Consider the following 20,855-nt stretch of genomic DNA (forward strand, 5'->3'; position numbering starts at 1 on the left):
CTACAGGTATAAGCTTTTGGCTCAGCGTCCCCTCTCCCACTAGCAGGGGCATTCACATCTAACGTAACTCATGGGTCATGAACGACATCAGCCAAAGTGTATGTCACAAAGGGAGTTACAGGGATACTGATCAGTTGTCAGACAGCAGAGTGCTTAAAGCTGGTATTGTTAGTATTCAGTGTGCACTCAACCAAAGTTGAGGTATTGTTGGATGAAATTGGACTTTTCTCTGATAGCACTGGATGCCTCAAGGATTGCATGATACATCTCCACATTGACAAATCAATCCAGCCTGTCGCCCTGCTATGCGGCTTTCCACCAACGCCCTAATGTGGAGGAAGAACTGCATAAACGAGAGGAAGCACACATCATTGACAAAGTGAAAGGCCGCACTCCATGGGTGTCCCCTATAGCGATTGCTAGGAAACCCATGCAGCCCAACAAGGTGAGGATTTGTGTTGCCATTTACCTGCTAAAACTGTCAATCAGGCTCAAGAGACTTTTACCCTGGGCGATGAACTCCACTCCGTTCATGGAGTTTGCAGAGTTTTCCGCACTCTGAGCTCCACGAACCACGAAGAGTTTTTTTTCCTTGCTTGTGATTGCAAAGGTGTAGTTGGTGAGCCCGAGTGAGGAAAATAAACCTCCTAGCAAGGTTTCTAAATGTGGTGGTTAGATTTCTCAATGCAAGTGGTTGTGGCAGGTTGCAACCACTCAGTTTGAGAAATCTTCAGTTTGCATTGAGAAAGCTCCTGCTCGAGTAGAAAATCTACTCGAGCAATAGAAAGAAAACTCCACCCTCTTGCACTGCATATGGTGCCATTCACGATGATTTTAAAGCATGGCACAAACACCCGGTGCTCAAAATCACAGCAAACACCAGAGCTTGTTTGCCACTTCACCAAGGCTACCCACAGTGAATGATATAGTGGCAGAAGTATCCGGCTAAAAATGGTTCTCAAAAAATTGACCTAGAGGCTGAGTATCATCAACTCATGTTAATGCCAGAGCAATCACCACTTTTTCCACTCACTTGGATCTCCGAAGATGCAAGCGCCTCAGCTTTGGGATATCCAGGACTGAGGAAGTCTTTCAAAAACACAATTAGTGGGGTGATGGTGTCAAATTTGTGCTCTTCACCACAATGCACAGTTGTAGAATGTCGCAAGTTCCCAATGCTACCCTAGGGTCTCCCAGCAACATACTATTCACGCATGTATGCTAATGAAACCCCGTGGGGGAAAGGGAATGGGACAGAGAAGAGACAGCCACACCGCGTCTGATTCTTTCTTTAGCTTCAGACGTCTTCTTCTAAAGTCTTCTTCAGATTAGTACGAGTTGAAGTTTTCAATATGTGGGAAAAAATACAATCATAAATACTCAACTTCCTGCTTACTTCTATTGTACTGTATATTCTTTATTCTTGCCTACCTACCCTATCTAGATGTGACCTATGCCTCTCTTCTTGATGTTTTTTCTTATTCTTATCTTCTAATTGCTGTACTGTACATTCAATTGAGATTGGTTAGTTCTCTATTGCTCTATTGCTAACCTCCCTATTCTTTATATCTTTCCCAGGTTCCTACCTAGCTTGTACTGCTGTCTGCTTTTATGTGGATTCAATTGTTGGTAAGTGTATCTTTTTCTTTTAGTAATTTTTGCTTCACCTTACTTGGTTTTAGCTATGCTTATTTATGCCTTCTAGCAACCCAAAACTAGAGTTTTATTTTTCACTCTAAGAATTACACTGCTCCTTAATCCAGTAGTCTCTCTTGAAGACTTGAAAACAACCTTTATCCTGCAAGAGAGTAATTGTATACTGCCTGTTGTTTTCTCTCACATTTGCTAATATTGCGCGTAAACGCTAGTCAGGCTAATGTTATGGACTCGAGATGACTCCGTATTTCTTTTACTACATAAAAAGCAGCCTTTAGCAGCACATGCACAGTGTCTACGAGTTTTAGTTTCAATGCGCGATATCGAGCGTGAGTTTGTCAGGCAATTCTAAAGACTTATACTGACTCTGCATTTTCTTCTTCCACTAAGCGGCGGCCTTTAGCAACGCATGCTCAGTACCTCCGAACCTCTTTAATATGCGCATGCTGCCTCCTGGATCTCTACAACAAATACATAGGTGCATGCTAATTACATTTATCAATATCAGGACGGTCTTACTGTGGCTCCAAGGAACTTCACTGGAAATGTACACAAACTAGGTATCGTAGGCTTTCGTTAATTACGCAACAAAGATTTTCCCTAATACTTTGCGGCGCAATTCAAAAGGCGTCCTGTCTTCCTCCAGGTACGGGTGAAGTGCGCCACAGAACGGGCGCATCACCTGGATATTACTTGATTGCCATCAAAGACTAGAGCGCTGACTAGCAGCTCTGGCAATCGATCTTTTGGCGGCCATTTTAGGGTTGTTCTGATTTGAGGATTTGTTCAGCCTTACATATTTCCTGCGTATTCCACAAACCAGACTCACTGAAGGCTTCGTTTTGACCTTGGGTTTGACAATTATGACAGATGGCAGCACTTCCAGGTCTCATTAATGTCAGAAATGACATCTTGGTGCACACTCCACCCTCAAAGAACAACACAACAGGCTCAGTGAGCTGTTCCAGCAACTTTTGGAGAATGGGCGCACTCTCTATTGGGAAAAATGTGTGTTCCTTCAAAATAAAATCTACTTCTTCGGTTACTGTTTCTCTGAAAATGGGGTCATGCCAGATCCCACAAAACTCAGAGACATTCAGTCAGCCTCTGCCACACCCAGTGTCACCATGATACAGAGTTTTCTGGGAATGGTAGCATATTGTGGGAGATTCATTAAAATCTAAATATACTTACTGACCCACTCCAAGAGTTACCAAAGATGAACCCAGTATGACTTTGGGCTCCCACCCTGGAAGATGTGTTTTAGGCAACCTAGAGGACCCTTTCGCAACACACTTTTTTGGTCTACTTTGATCCACATAAGGACCCAGAGCTATCCATTCATGCAGGTTTGCCAGCATTTGAAAAGGACTCCTTGTCCCTGGGATGACAGTGCCAGGAGGTGTTTAACAGGTGCTGCAGGGGCCAAGGTGGGGAATACACTCTAATATCTCTGACTTTAAATTGAGTCGAGGTGTAGAAAAACCCCTCATATATATAGTGGCAGTCTCACTCACCTTTCCCGACAAACCCACTCTCTTAAACAATTCTGTCACCTAGCAACGCCTCGGGAAGGACGGAAGTCATTTGCATCCATAATTATTGACTTCAGGCTCCTCAGAACTCCGTAACTCTCATGCACTATCAATTGCAGAGGAATCATCCATCTTTGAACCCCCTCTCATTGCCGTATATTTTCTACCAAGGTGCATGCATGCCAGTGCCAGAATTGTTTAATATAATATATCTTCGGATTCCTACCCAGCTCATCAATTAGCGACTCATCTATATCTGATTTGGGCGCATATATTTCTGTGCTTTCATATGTTTACAGTATTCCTCTGCATTTGAACTGACACCCATCCCATATCTGCAATATTTTCACTTCGTGTTTTATCCCTATGGTTGTAATTATACTGCCTTTTGATCTACCAGGGCAGCTTTATAGGTATTAACTACCCAGCTCTTTCTATTGAGTTGGCTTTTCATCACATGGAGCGCACATTAAGTGCTCTATACTGAATATCCAGTGGTTCTCCTGAAGAAGGCGGTCCATCGCCGAAACGCGCGTCGAGATTGATTGTGACATTATAATTAATTGTTGAAACCTTGATTAGCACTGTACCTATGCAATTAGATATCTTTTATGAATTGTTCTGAACCAATTAAGGTGGCTATATCATGTGTGTTGTTGCTACCTTCCTCTTTTTAAATTATGTTGTTGAATATTTGATGTGTATTGTTTACATTTTTAATCAATATATATATATTTTCATATAACAATTGTGGTATTTGTTAAGTATATTGAGGCTTTTCCTCTGTTCACCAAGGGTTTATGTGTAACCTGATTTTCGACAGGTCATTTGTTGCTTAGGAATTTTACATTATATTTGAATTTACCCTGTCCTAGGAACTCCATTTGGAATCAGGGGGTCCCTGTTACTTTAATCAACATAACATAACATAACATATTAGCTGTTCACATTCTCATTCACTCCACTCAGATCATCAGTCCATGTTTCTTCTTAAGTAAGTCACCGGTCATTCTGCCAAAAGTCCGGATAGACAGACTATGCACTAGAGGGTAATATATTATTAAAGAAAAACTGCATGATTTAGGAATCCACATAGGAGTTTTTTTAGAATAGCAATAGTGGTTATGCATTGGTTATCTTTCACAAAGATAGTAAGTTCAGTCATAGCAGCATGCTATCACATTCTTGCTATTTTTATACCATCACCAGCAAAAGGGGGCTTTTAACTGACTTGGTGCTTTTTTCTCTTTTAATGTTTGTTTTACTCTTCAACTATTTTCTGAGTTGTTGGTCACTTAAATATGAAGCTTTTATCAAGAGTTTACATATCCTAAGTATAATGTTTTGTCGGAAGAGACGGTATACATATGTGTTCTGGCTTATATTTACAGAGAGTGCCTGTTTCTGCTGGGCCTTTTCCTGGAGAAGGCATTTTTATGCCAAAACGCATGTAGAAACCATCCGGGATTTGCAGTTACTCTATGACACAGATACATACCTGTGAAGCCTACATACAAGGCCCGTCTATAGAAAATGTTTAAAAAAATATCATGAAGAGAATACAAAAAATTGCTTATCATTTACATAATGTTTTGATATATGAATTTCAGGTGTTTAACATACCTGTACTGTATACATTATGAATGTTGAGTATGAATGAGGAGATATGTGGAATGTATGTGGTTTGTTTTTGTTGTAGTTTTAATGATGAAATATTGAATACATCACTATCAATAAATAATTATGTTTGTATTTTTGAATATACACATGTCCATTTGTCTCTCCTTTAATTCGAAGTGTTTTCATTCACTGTGACATTTATCTTGAAGTTGCCTTAGGAAATTCCACTGTGTCTTATTTCGCTGTCTATTGGAACTCCCAATTAGTAGCAGGGGGCACTTTGTCTTTACGCTAGTTTAGAGAAGAAAAGCCAGGAAGTATATTGCAGGATTAACTAAAAGGGGATTGAATGGATTTAGAAAATTGACCCCTAAATCAAGAACATTAAGAAAGCTTACCAGTAAGGTGATATGGAGTATAAAGCTCCCAAATCCTGGCGCTATAGCGTAACAGGACTAAGTAATGTGCCCCAATAAATAGAAAAAAACAGTGTAAATAGAAGCATCGGTTGAAATAATATTGTAATGTAAACAATAGTACATCTAGAGGAAGTTATAGCACACAGGTCTTACTTTTATGGTCTCAAAGTGAATAGGTCTCAAAGTGAAAATGAATGGGTCTCAAAGTTAAAATTCTTTGTGTATTACCAATCGAAGGAGTCCATAGTAAGCTCCAATCTATAATGTAAATAAGTAACATACATATAAACTAATGGTACTATTGCACACATGAGTTTAGAATGTGGAACCAAGTTCTTGCCATCTGAAAAGTCTAATAATATTCATGCGCAAGCATGGAACCATGATCCATTCATACGGTGGAGAACATATTCTGCAAAATGATGTTAATTGTAAAAAAGGGTTCCAATCACTTGCAGGTTAAACTGTGATGAGCAACAAGTGCTTGGGAAAACATATAAACATCACTATGAGTACTAGACTCAACAGACCCAATAATTAATTGCAAATTTATAAAATTCTTGATAGCCTTTGAAAAGCGGCTGAAAGCTCTTGATATTTTAAAATAAGATGTTCAGTATTATTAACTATTTTAATGACAAACAATAGGATAAAGCTCCTACCAGCATCATCTTAAACTTTACATTTTAAACTGTACGATGGAGAAATTTTATTGATTTCACTGTAATGTTAAAATCTCTTCCATGTTCGTTTTTGTTATGGTTTTAATTAACTAAACAATAAAGTTTTATTATTCACTATGAGTACTAGGCAATGAAATCCGTCCCACTGCAATTCTTAACGGATGCCTACTGCTTCTCCGCGGCATTATGGTAAGCATTAAAATTTGTTAAAACATGCATAAATTAATCATGAATGGAGTAAAATACTCATTCTTAAGAAAAAACATGAGTGGATGTGAGACCACATATTGATAATCACGTGGTGTGCCCCCCTTGTTGACAAGTAAGGTTAAACTACATGTACACAGAATAATATATTGTTTGGATTACACATCTATGATATGTGGTACCTAATCAAAGTCTTGTCTATGTCTTTGCAAGAAGACAACCACCATTCTGTGCGTCTAATTTAACGGAGCACATGAGGATTGAATGTGTTGTTAAAAAGAAGAAATCCATGAAAAGTCATGGTCACTGATAAGCAAAATGAGTCCATAAAGATGATAGATGCATGGCTGTATGAAAGGTATCATAATTTGTGTTCAGAGTAGTGTGTGCAAATGGAACACCGATTATTAGAAATCTAAAACTTTCCGTTATTATTGGTTGAAGATTGAAGAATAAAGAGTAAAGCATATGAGAATATAAGGAGATTAGGCAAAGTACATGCAAGCATATGTACATCATAGTGCGAAGTCAAGCTAGTTTTTCTCATACACCTAGTAAATTTGTCAGCATATTTTACATACCAAAATATTCCAGCCACATATAGGTATGTACTGTCTTGTTATGGGTTATTCACAATATGTGTACTCAATCAATCAATCAATCAATAAATCTGTATTCAGTAAATAAAATCCCCATAAAGGAGTCGAAATCAAAAGTCAGCAATATCAATTTCATACCTCATAAAAACAGAAAGTAAAATTACTCAGAAAATTAAAACACGAATCCAGTCTCTATTTTTTGGACACCCAGACAGCTTGAAGAAAAGATAAAACAGAGATAAAACAGTAAAAATCAACCGCTCAGTAGGAAGCATCTGATGGTACATCAGGGCAGGCCTAACTTGTTTAAAACTGAATCGTGAAAGAGCTTTCCAACCCCAGCGCAGGAAACGACGACATCACCCCATCGCAAGACCTCTGCAACTCCCTCGCTTCATACTTCCACAACAAGATCGCCGACATACACAACAGCTTCAACAACCAACCAACGCACACCATGACCGAACAACCACCCCCCACCACCACCCTCCACGCCTGGACCCCGATCAGCACCGAAGACACCATCCGCACGATGAACTCCATCCACTCCGGATCACCGACCGACCCCTGCCCTCACCACGTCTTCAACAAGGCCGACGCTGTCATCGCACCCCACCTGCGAGACATCATCAACACATCCTTCGACACCGCCACCTTCCCCGAGAGCTGGAAGCACGCCGAACTCAGCGCTCTTCTCAAGAAACCCACAGCGGACCCCACCGAACTCAAGAATTACCGCCCCATCTCGCTCCTCCCGTTTCCAGCCAAAGTCATCGAGAAGACCGTCAACAAGCAGATGGCCGCCTTCCTCGAGACGAACGGATCCCTCGACCCCTCACAGTCCGGCTTCAGAGCCAACCACAGCACCGAGACCGCCCTCATCGCCGCCACCGATGACATCCGAGCCCTGATGGACAATGGAGAAACAGCGGCCCTCATCCTCCTAGACCTCTCCGCGGCATTCAACACGGTCTGCCACCGCACCCTAGTACGGCGCCTCAGCAACATCGGCATCCAGGACAAGGCGCTGGAATGGATCATCTCCTTCCTCGACGGAAGAACACAGAGAGTCCGCCTACCACCGTACAAGTCAGAGGCCTCCGAAGTCATCTGCGGCGTCCCCCAAGGATCATCTCTGAGCCCCACCCTCTTCAACGTCTACATGAGCCCCCTCGCGGCCATCGTACGCAAACACAACCTCAGCATAATCTCCTACGCCGACGACACCCAGCTGATCCTCTCCCTGACCAACGACCCCGCCGCCGCCAGAGCCAACCTGCACGAAGGGATGAAAGAGGTAGCCGAGTGGATGACGACCAGCCGCCTGAAACTGAACTCGGACAAGACAGAGGTCCTCATCCTGGGCTCCTCACCCTCCGCCTGGGACGACTCCTGGTGGCCCCCCGCCCTGGGCACCGCACCCAAACCGACTGACCATGCACGAAACCTGGGCGTCATCCTGGACTCCTCCCTCTCCATGACCAGGCAAGTCAACAACGTCTCCTCGGCGTGCTTCAACATCCTACGCATGCTACGGAAGATCTTCTGGTGGATCCCCACCGAGACCAGGAAGACCGTCACCCAGGCCCTCGTCACCAGCCGACTGGACTACGGCAACGCCCTCTACGCCGGTACCACCGCCAAGCTCCAGAAGAGACTCCAGCGGATCCAGAACGCCTCAGCCAGACTCATCCTCGACATCCCACGAACCAGTCACATCTCCGGACATCTGAAAGACCTTCACTGGCTCCCCGTCAACAAAAGAATCACCTTCCGCCTCCTCACCCACGCACACAAAGCCCTACACGACCAAGGCCCGAGCTACCTCAACAGCCGAGTCAACTTCTACGCTCCCAAACGCCACCTCCGATCAGCCAACCACGCCCTCGCCGCCGTCCCCCGCATCCGAAGAGCGACTACAGGAGGAAGGTCCTTCTCCTACCTGGCCGCCAAGACCTGGAACTCCCTCCCGACCGACCTGCGCCTGACCCAAGACCACCTCTCCTTCAGGAAGAAGCTGAAGACCTGGCTGTTCGAGCAGTAGCGGCACCCCCCCCCCCCAGCGCCTTGAGACCCTACGGGTATGTAGCGCGCTTTATAAGTGTCAATGATTGATTTCAGCAAAAAAAAAACCACTTCCTAGGCCAGCCATTGTCACTGCTGCAGGGTGCCCTTACCTCAGCCTGAACCCAGCCACAGCAAAAAAAAAAACACTTCCTAGGCCAGCCATTGTCACTGCTGCAGGGTGCCCTTACCTCAGCCTGAACCCAGCCACATGGGGATGCCAAAATATGATGCAATTGGTTAAATCTGAACCTGGCCAATAAGTAACCTGTTGTCCTGTGAGCGAACCAATCCCAAATACGGTTCCATCCTTTGCACAGTTTTTATAAGCATGTGACCCCTAACTGAAAGCTTCTGGAGTTGTAGACCTTCTCTCCAAGAGTGAGCGTTCCAAAAACAACCTTTTGACAATCCCCAGTTCCTGGACAGAGAGAGAGGTATTGGTAGTGAACCTGTCCGGCTTACCTATAGAGAAAAAGGCAGCCTTAACATGCACAAACCAAGGTATACTACAAACCCGATCCAAAGCCAAGCAGTCCTCAAGAATCAACCAGCTTAACTTTAGCTCTGCCCTGCTCCAGATCTTAATCCAGCACAAGAGCAGGTTTAGGTATATCTGGTGTGAAACATAATCAATTCCCAGTCCCTCATGTACAGAAAATGCTGGGGTTGACTGAGGGACAAGAACCAACTTACGTAAAAAATTATTCTCCATTGCTTCAATCCGATCCAACTTAGCGTACCTCCAGACCTCACTTCCATACTGGAGCTGTGCAATGCACTTGGCCTGATAGATCTTTAGGAGTTTTCTTGGTTCCCTGAACCCAAGCCTATGTGCAAAACTAAAAACTGCCCCCACAGTTTTTACAGACTCTGATCTTTTTACTTCAATCAGGGGTTTCTAACAATTATTAACATCAAATAAAACACCCAAGAAGGGGAAGGCCTTAACTTTACTCAGGGTAAAATTAGATACCTTGAAGGTCTTCCTACTTGTTGATTTGGGGTCAACTACCATTATGTGGCACTTCAAAGAGTTAACTTACAAGTCTAGGAGCCCCATAAAAGACACATACTTTGCCAGCAACAAATCCAACCCCTATGCGGTCCGAGCCATCAGGACTGCTTCACCTGCGTGTAATAAAACAGGGTGAAACCTGTCACCAATCTTGCGACAGTCAGCCAAAAATGATAGAAGCACGGACTCAAGCCCATTCACATACAAGGTGAGCAAAAAAGAAGCCAGTAAGCACCCCTGCAGAACCTCACAACTTGTAGAAACATGAATGAGTACATGAAGCACCTTGAGAAAAGCGCATTGAGGCAGAGGTTGGTAAGTAGAGATCAGCTGAAAGAACTGCAATGCCGGGATCAACCCCTAACTTGCTGAGTAAAGCCCAGAGTTTCCCTAAGTTCACCCTATCAAAAGCGGACCTTAAGTCCATGAATGCAAGATGTAAAACATTCAGACCGTACCACTGTATATTTATTCATAATTAAAACGGAGGTTCAGACATTGGTCTGAAGTCAACCTCCCCTCCCTTAAGCAACACTGGACATCACTCAGAATATTATTAATCTCTGTACAGTAACAAAGCCTATTTAAAATCACCCTCCCCAAGACCTTAACTGTAGAATCCAGTAGAAATAATTGGGTGGTAGCATTGTGGGTTCTCTTTATCCCTCTTCTTAAAAATGGGGACAATCACTGCGGTAGATCAAGAGGGTAGCAGCACATCCTGTGCAGCTGCATTCAGGACCTGCATTAATAAAGGGGCCCAGACTTCCATATTGTCTTTAAACAGGTCTGGAGGTATACTGTCCAGGCTCGGGCCTTGTTGCTAGTCAATGCAAGAATACCTGGTATAACTTCATCTAAAGTGAAGACCATTCAGTTACCAATGGACACAGGTGCAGTCTGGATATTAACACACACCCACCAGCCCCCTGGTTATAAATGCCCTCTAAATGATTTACACATTGCTGCTCTGAAATATGATGGCATAAGATAGGGCCAGAACCCTTTGGAAAACAAGGCCTGGTAACTATGCATCAGAAGTGAGAGCTGTCCCCAGTTTCACTAGCTTAACAAAGCTCCTCCCAGGCTAATTCCTGCAGAATATATTTACACACATTTTGCACCTGCCTATAAGCCCCCAGAATTTCTGATCAACTGTACATCCCTCGGTGCCTTCAGATGATGCAGGGTTCTCGAGATAACCCTATCAAACCATTTAGGGTTTTGTGCCACATGATTGATAGGAGCCTTCACAGTCAAAAGCTTACAGACTATGCCATTTAAAGCTACCAGTTCATTTCCCACAACTGCCTCAGTATCCAGACAAATATAAATTTCCTGCTGGCAGGTTGAGAAGTGAGAGGTTTAAAGGCGCTGAGGCTCCACTCAGGACCATTTCAACCTTTTTCCTGGTCAACTGCCGAAAGGCTCCTGAGGGCCCCCCTTGACTGATGTTTTGGGCCAAAATAATGTCCAGGGTTAAGGATAAATGAATGTGATCACTAAAAGGACTACAAATGATATTAAAATGAGAGATTAACAAATATAGTGGTGCAGAGACAAATATAAAATCAATGAGCGAGCCCCAACCCCTCCCTTTATAAGACGGGCAATTTACGGGGGTTTGAGGAATTCACCACCTTCTCCAAACTGAAAACCAAATTATGAGAGTCTAGGAGCTCATTTAAATCCCTACCCTTCGTTCAGCCAACAACAGCCAGAAGGGGAACCGCCATTTAGGGGAGAGTTACATAAATGACAATCAAAATCACCAGCCAAGACAATGTGGGCTTGGCCTTTCCAATAGCTGAAATAAAACTCAAGAGACAATCCAGATGGGAAACTCTGAAGGGCTCTGAGCCTCCACACTTGCTGGTATAAAAATTTATTAAATTCACTGGACAAAACCTAGGCATTGAAAGCTGTACACCCTGCGCTGTACTGACATGCCAGTTGAGGTGCAAAATGTAACCACTCAACTCAACTCTGGCAAACATAATTAAGACCCCCTTTCACCCTCCCTGCCATTGAAGGAACTGCTGGTACAAAATAAATCATGTAACCTTCAAAAAAGAAGATGCTACTAAATCTTGGACACAAATTATATGGAAGGATTTGACAATTGCACCCACTTGGGGTCCCTAAACTTTGATGAAAGGCCTGCAAAATTCCAGGGCAGCAACATGAGGACCTTCGGCTGCAGAGGAGGAGCTACCGGGGACGTGCTGTGAGCCCTACATGCCTGGGGAGAATCACATATGTGTACTCATTTTGGGTAGAACAGACATTGTTAAGATAACAATGTGAATGAAAAGTCTGCTACTTATTTTTGGTTAAACAGGCATTTTTCGGATATCAGCATGAATAGTCTTTTATTGGTGATAAATTGAGGAACTCAGTAAAGGAAACAGATCTGTATGGGAAAACAGAACAAAGATATCATATAACCTCATCAGTCAAAAAGAAACACTTGGAGTTCCCTGTCCACATTTAAACCCTGATCTACTGCCTGCAGTTTGATTGTCCATTTGTCTCCATTCTTCTAAGTGCCAGTATATTGTCCCTGCCTCTAGGATTGCATTTTGTGTGTGCTACACTGAGGATCTTGATGTTTATGAGTTCTGAAGTGGAGTGGGCTGAATTATAATGTATAGGGAGCAGATAGTTAGGATTTCTGTTTTTAATGGCTCTTACGTGTTCTCAAATGTGTTCTTTTAGCGGTCTAATTGTACAGCCTATATATATATATATAAGGCCGCATTGGCACATAATGCAATAGATAACAAATTTGGTGTTGCAGTTTATAAACTGTTGCATATATTGTCTGCTAGGAGTGTTATATTGGAAACTCGTGGTTTTGTTGGCAGCAAATTGACAGACATTGCATTGCATGCATTTGATGAAACCTTTAGGTCTTTTCTGTAGCCATGTTCTCCCTTGTAGTTGTGTAGTGCCCCTACTATGAATACTATTGGGTTTGTCTGCAATAAATGTGGACAGTCCATAGACTAGTCGTAAGAGATGGCAATATCTATTAAGTACCTTAGAAACATTGTGTCTCTGTGTACTGTATTAAATGCTCAGTGTTAGTTTCTGTTCTGTCTGTTTCCCCTTTCATGTGTCTGTCTGTTAAAAGAGAATACTGTTGTTTAGTCATAAATATTCTCCTAGCACAGGCCAAAGATTTATCCCGTTAAACAGGATGTGCACAATGGCAGTTCTCCTCTTGCAGAGACATAGCAAGACTTTGGTTATGTAAGATCATTGGACTAAGTAGTTTTTCATACAGGGTACCGCATATCGTGAACTTTTAATTTATCAATATATTATGCTGGGTAAATGTAGTTTAACCATACTTGTCAACAAGGATGGCTGCCCACTTGATTATCTTTATACTCCATATTACCTTATTGGTAAGATTTCTTAGTGTTCTTGATTCAGGGGTCACTTTCCTTAATCTATTCAATCCCCTTTTACCTAATTCTGCAATTTACTTACTTTTCAATCTTCTATAACCTCCTCACAATTATATAGTTTATTATCGAAACAGTCTGCTAGCCTTGTCTTATCGTACAATTATTACTTATCTTTTTCATACAGTAAGGTTATCCTGAGTAATCATATACTGGTGACATTTCACCACACCGTATATCCATTTTTAGCAGCCTACCACCATCAATTCCATGTGAGTTCATATGTTTAGCAGTAGACAGCCATCATCCTTCTGTTGTTTTTTTTTACTTACTAGATTTTTTCTGTGTTGCTAACCAGCCCCCATGTTTTCTGTCACAAGTTACTGCATATTGCTTTAAAACAACTTGTGGAATACTATCTTTAGGGCACTGCGGTAGACACTTACTGACCCTATTTGGATCGTTTGACCTGGACTAATGACCTTTTGCATATATTTATTCAAGGTTTGTCTTACAAGATAATTGGGTCTTGAACATTATAGATCTGCACATTCATTGGGGATTCAAATACTTTTTCACTCTGTGACATCACTGGAAGGATCAATACTCTTGCTAAACGTTTTTTGTTTCTTAGGCTGATAATCTATCTTTCTATTTTTGTCACCTACACAATCGAAGTTCACGTAAAGGAATGTACAACAACTATGTCTTTACACCCTTGGTGAAAACATGGTTAGCTGGTACTCTCACTATAACTGTGTAGACTAAAAACATAAAACCTCAGGTATTATGACTTTGGGTACAGAATTCTTTACATTTCATGCTTGTCCCTATTCTTTATTATTTTTCCACTTTGTAATCTTTTTTCTAATTTTCTCCAAGTAATGACTTGTTCTAATTTATACTTTATTTTGTAAAATCTCACAGCCTTGAAAAAGTCAGTGTTACAATACATGTGTTGGCTGTTTCTAAAGAAAGAAATTGGGAACATTTGATTGTACCTAAGGTAATATGAGTTCTTATATATACAATAAACTAAACTACTGTTGAAAAATATGTCCCTAATGCTTGAACCCCATACTAATTTGTGATACTGTCTTAGTGTTTTTTTCTATATAAAATTGAATACATTCTGGTCCTTAGGATGTAGTGTGTAAGTCACATCTTGGGTAGTATGGTGTGTATAACCAAATAGCACCATCCTCATTACTAGCAGTTGTGTTACCGTACTATACCAACAATAAACATAGGAATGCTAACCAAGGGGCCGATTATGATCGCGGATAATCCGCATCCTCCGGGCCGGCGGGTGCCACCGCCAGCCCGGAGGATGCGGATTAACCGCTGCGGACTGGAAAAAGACCACCCGTCAGATTAGGATGGCTGTGGGATATTTTTTCCGTCCGCAGCTTTTCCGCTGCGGTCGCCTTCCGACCGCGGCGGAAAAGCTCTAACATGTCTGGCGGTGTCTATCAGACACCGCCAGGCATATTAGGATGCCGCCGTGGAAAGGCATACGGTCTTTTCTTTGGGGGCCCATTGCGGGCCCCCAGGGATGAAGGGGAGTGGGGGGTGCACATGGGGGGTACCTATGGTACCCCCTGCCTTTGTGTGCACGAAGTGGCAGGCACCACGCGGTGCCTGCCGCTTGGTGCATGCAAAGGTAAACATGTACTTTTTAACCTTGCGGCGGGTGCTGCTTGAAGCAGCATGCGCCGAAATGTTAAATGTTGGGGATGTGACCGCCAGGGTGGCGGTCACATCCTAATTTGCATGGAGGGACCGCCGCTGCCCATGCGGACGGTCCCTCTTCCTCGGGGGTGGCAGACGGACGCATTTCCGTCCACCATCCTAATGACCCCCCAAGTTCGAATCGTAAACCACTACTACCCTTTGTTCTCACCCAGTCTTGCTCAGCTGGACTCAACCTCTCTCTGGCTCACTCATTCCTTTCAGTCTCCCTGACTCACACTCAGTCTCCCTCTCACTCACTTGTTATCCCTGATTCACTCAGTCCCTTTCCTTCATATTCACTCTGACTGACTCTGTATCACAGTCCCTCACTCAGTTTTACTCATTGTCCCTCAGTCCAACTCATTCTGACTCACATGACTTTTTACTGTATTAACTTGAGATGAAATATTTGCATATATTGTGTATGAATGTCTTACTGTTATGGTTTATTTAAAACTAATAAAGTTATTTGACTGACTGACTGACTCACTCAATCTCACGCACAGTAACATTTGGTTACACTCACTGTCATTCTCCCACATTTATATTCTTTCTCACTGTTAGAAATGGGATTTCTGGCTTGCGCCAAAGCCAAGCAGAAACCACCACTCTAGTCAGGGCAAGGGAGTCACACACCAAGATAACCCCTGCTCACCCCCTTGGTAGCTTGGCACGAGCAGACAGGCTTATCCCGGAGCCGATGTATAAAGCGTTTGCGCGCGCACCCAGCAACAACACCCAAGGCCCACCACAAAGGAAACTCCACACAAGGGTATATATAAAAAATAGTAAACACAAGAGAGAGTACCCCACTATCACCAGGGAACAGGGTACAGTGACAGCTTAGTCAAAGGGAAATCCCTGGGTGTGCACTGTTGGGGGCAGATGTCGGATGTAGTAAAAAGCAGGGCGAAACAGCTAGCCAGTAAAAAAACAAGTTAGGGAAAAAGCGCTTGCGAGTACAGGTAGAAGAGGTACTCCACAAAGAGGGGCGGTTTTTCAATAGTAATAACATAAGCCCACACCTGGCAAAGATGTATCCTAACATGCAAAGGGGAAAAAAGGAAAAAACAAATCAGAGGAGAAAGCAGAGTTCTCAAGTCTAAATAGAAAAGCAGACGAATATAAATAGAAGGGTAAAGAAGAAGCAAGGACAGGGGAAACATGATAGAAAAGGACCTAAGTACAGACTTTAGGGACCTTTGAAAGCGATGTAAACACATACAAACCTTTTCTTGCTTACAGAACATATCCAGTTCCCAAGCCAAGAAATACTGATACATGCCTGTTCATGACCACGTTTTAATCCCTATAAAGGTAAGAGGAAGGGGATTGAGAATGAACTGTATAGTATAGGTTGCTACCTATAGAGCAACAACCGGCTAACTGTGACCCCCTTACCTACACAGACATTTGTACAAATCGATAAAAAGAGGGGATCCACGTCCACCTGACCATAGAACAAGAAAAAGACTTCCTTATCCTGAGAAGCTTTATCACCCCCGAGGTAAAGAGATGAAACCACATATGTTCTAAGTGGTGCAAATATAGTGTTCTATAGAAACCAATGAAACCAAATTGTCATCCCATAGGTATATCAAAACCTAGAACAACAGTGATCGTCTGGAGGAGGCCTTCCTGACGGCTGTTTTTCCTGGGGGACTCCTACAATACCTACAGGGTAAGAGGAGCATTAATACAGGAAGGAACACTAGATGAGAGATGGATGAGTGATACAACGAATGTTGGAATGAATGAAAGCCCTTTCCTGTTTCCACACTAAAAAGAAAACGGAGGGTCAAGTTACCTACAGCAATAGTCAACTAAGCCTTAGAGGGCGAGGAGAAAAACTTGAATGTGAGCCTTGCTTAAAATAATATCTGCCTTATTACAATGATAATGTTTTTCATCCATGCATCTGATGATAAATGCTCGAGTGAAACTGCTAGCATGACAAACCTGAAGGTGATAATAAGGCCCGAGAAAATACTAAAGAACAAGGGAGCATGGATAAGGTCGAATTGAATGTTTGGGGACAATAAGTAGGATGTTGTACACTAGAAATGTGATAGAATACCCCCAGAATAGTGATACTGTTTCTTTCTCTATGTACCCACATAGAGATTTTTAAGTATAAGCCTAGAAGCCGGTGACCCCAAAGAGACGGCATGTTCTGATGAAGGTGTTACAACATCAAGTAATATAACACCGAAATGCGTCGACGCATTTTTTACTAGAATCCAAACAAGGTCAAGGAAGTAACAGATATTCATGTACTATTGATACTGTTTACTGTGCCACCAACATCAAAGAAAGACCAGTGGATCTACAATAATAGTGGCGGGAGAATCTTAAGGCCACAATGTTAGGGGGTTTGTGAAAAGGATCCAATTGCTTTTTTGTATTGTATTTGTATTGATTATTTCTCTCCTTTATCTTTTGTCGTATAATTCTTATGATTGCGGTATTGTTTTTGATCATGTGTGTAACGATTTGTCATTAACTGTCTATTTAATTTTATTGTACTTGTTCAAAGAGTTTTCTTTGAATTTTTAACTTATTCCTTTGTGAAGAGAGGTCTTCACTTCTTACAAACATTAAAAAGATTGTGAACGTTCATTTTTAGTGTGGAAATCTATTTCTAATGTTTTATTTCCATATACTTTTCCCTTAATGTATTTAGAAGAAATGTGTGTATGATTGGGTAGAACCTATATAGCAACATAACACGCACCTGCTTTAGTGCACACCCAGGGATTTCCCTTTGACTAATATATATATATAAAAAATAGTCTTTGTATTATACCACAAACATTAGATAATAAACATATACTTTACAAGGTGCCATGGGCACGGGCAGAATTTACAGGGGATATATGTACAGGAAAGGGCCACATGGACCCCTGTCAGGAATAATCACTTTTAGAATTAGCACGTAGAACATAATCATACTGTAGTACCAAAACAGCACATATAGCACACAACCAGTACTCAATGGTAACAGGTAAGTACCACCTACGCAACCCTAATCACCTTAGGAGAATGCCACGTAGGGAACCAGGACCTCTCTAGTAACACCTGTACTAAAAAGAACAACCACCTAAGTATCACAATACATTTAGGGGTATAGACATGAACACATTACACATGATGCATCACAACATTCAGAGGTGTAGGGAAGAAAACACATGATGCATAAACATACATTCAGAGGTGCAGCCAATAACAATCGCGCTAAAATCACATAAGCCACAACCTGTGACTGTCCCCAGGCCAACTGACCTCTCATGGGGCTAGGACGCCGTGTGTCCGCAATGTCAGGGCAGGCTGCGCAGGCAGCCAAAGAGATTGAGCAAAGCCTAAACGTGGCAGCTGCCCACTAAGTGCTGGGCAGCTGAATCCAATGGGCAAAACACCAAAACACACGTGAGAGCCTCGTGAGCCTTGCTGGGCTCGGGAACAAACTGTGGGGCAAGCTGGGAGCGGCCCACTGCCTTCTGGGGCCGCTCTACCACTAAAGGAAAATTGCCCCCTTAGACGTTGGAGTCTCTCTCAGGGGACTCGAGAACAAATGTGGCACCCCAGAGCCTCTCAGGGCTCGCCACACAGATATGCCGCCTTGAGCCTCTTGGGCTCTGAAGAACACAATGCCCCCGTCGTTGGAGGGGCAGCGGGGCCCTAAACAAATGTGACCCCTTCATTGGAGTCCCCCTCTCTGGGGACTCAAAATGACAATCCCGCCAAGAGCCTCTCAGGGCTCGCTAAACAATGGTGCCGCCTTGAGCCTTTCAGGGCTCCAAAACAAAGCAATGCCCCTGAGCCTCTCAGGCTCGTAAAACAAACATGCCCCCGGAGCCCTTCAGGCTCTTTAAAAAAGGTGCAGTACTCTGGGGGGAGCGGACCTCTGCCAACCGGGGCCGCTCTCAATTGAAAAACAAACTCGGGGAGCCTCGCAGGCTCTACGGACCTGCCCGGAGTTTTCCCCCCTCCCGTCCACACTCACCGGGCTCTGCAGCGGGGAGGCTTCGACGTTGCGATCCACCTCCTCTTGGGTTGCCTTGGTGCTGCGGGGCTCTCCCTCCACTCACAGGAGCCCCAATGGGGGGGGAACACCGGCTTCTTCCTTGTGGCGCAGGAGCGCGGGGTAGGCTCCCTCCTGCTTCCTGCTTTCTCTGCTTCTCCTCAGCCAATCAGAGCGCGGCGCAGGTGCTGGGTCCAATCCCAGCGTGGCGCTGCTCGTGACGCTGTGGGCTGGTTGCTCTGATGTCTGGGGAGAGCTCAGGGCTGCAGCAGTGATTTTCCTTCACCAGTGCAGCGTGGGCACCTGCGAATTAACCCCTACAGCAGGGTATGCACCACACTTAGGGAAATAAAAGAAATAGCGGTAAGGTTCCTGGCGGGGTGGGCACCTGCCAGAGGACTCAAAATATTGGCACATAAGCGGGGTAGGCTCCCGGGCCATCAGTCAGCACACAAGGGGGGATCCCCACGCCGGGGAATCCCTCGAGGGCGCAACTCTGCAGGGTGGGCACCTGCTCCAACCAGTAACGCAAAGAGAGCGCTCTCCAGCACTAGTAGGACAAATACAGCGCTCCCAACGCCGTAAGAAACAAAATCCAGGCAAAGTCCTGTAGGAAGGCAGGGGGGGGCAAGGCTGGGCCTAGGATCCAGCTCACAGGGTCCTCCTAGGCAGGGAGGCAATTCCCCAGTGGCGGTCCTTCTGGCGCCCAGCAGCAGCAGCCCCCCTCAAGAAAGGATCCAAGAAGAGAACATTTTATAAGGGGACACAGCCCCTTTTTATACAGTGAAAACCTTTGTCTGGGTGCAGGGTGGGAGAGAAACCAGTCACAGCTGGTTTTGGAGCACTCTTGATGTGCTCAGCCACCCTTCCTATTCACTAGTTAGGCTAGGGTCATCAGTCGCACCACAGGGGGCGGAGCCAGCATTGTGTTGGGAAAGCCCAGCCCTATTCCGGTCCCAGGTGCACCCCTCCCTCACATCAGCATGCTAATCTCTCCACTCACCACCGGGGCAGACCCATCCAGACTCCTCGAGCCAGGCTCACAAGCCAGCTCCAGCCAATCAAATGCCAGCATACTCACTGCACACGCACGCCCATGTCTAGAAGTGGCACTTCCACACTAGACACATTCACACCGCACACATCATTGCGCAGCATTCAATCACACGAGTCCGCACATACCAAACTCGAGCCTGCACTCCCCACATATCAGGAACTAACATGGTCACATACATTCCCCATGCATTCCTATGGGAGGGTAGGCCAACCTCACTACATGCACGCACTTTGCCCTGGGACACAAGGAAAAAGTGTGCCAAGCAAGAAATCACAAATCCCAGGTCCGCATCAAAAGCATAAAGTTAAGGGGTGAACCAGCCAAAAAGGCCCGGGTCCAACACTCACTCATACTCATTCTTCCTATCACTCATTCTCACTCCCTCTGACTCACACATTCATTGATACTCTCTCTCTTTAACACACACAGACGTGCTCACACATATGTTGGTTCTCTCACAGACACACACTCTCATGCATTTACACACAGCATTTAACAGTTGTTTATTTACCTTACTTCCTGTCCATTTCCCGTTTGAACTCCTGCTGCCAGCGTTGAAGCATGAAACTGAAATCTTGAACCTGCTAAGACACAGATTTAAGGTTTCAGCCACTGTTCTTTCACTCCACCCTTTTTCACCTCTGTGTCGAAATGGGAAAGGGTGGGGTGGCTGGCTGATTGAGGTGTAGCCACAGGCACAGCAGGGTTTAAGACTGCAGCACACATGGCTGCATTTAGTTTTGATGCTTAGACATGTCACTGATGGGGAGGCACTGAGATATGCCAGGGCCCTGAGACCAGGGCTGGGGTTTCATCAGCCCTGGATAAT

The sequence above is a fragment of the Lissotriton vulgaris genome, chromosome 3_1, assembly GCF_964263255.1.
Source record: "Lissotriton vulgaris chromosome 3_1, aLisVul1.2, whole genome shotgun sequence".
NCBI lineage: Eukaryota > Metazoa > Chordata > Amphibia > Caudata > Salamandridae > Lissotriton > Lissotriton vulgaris.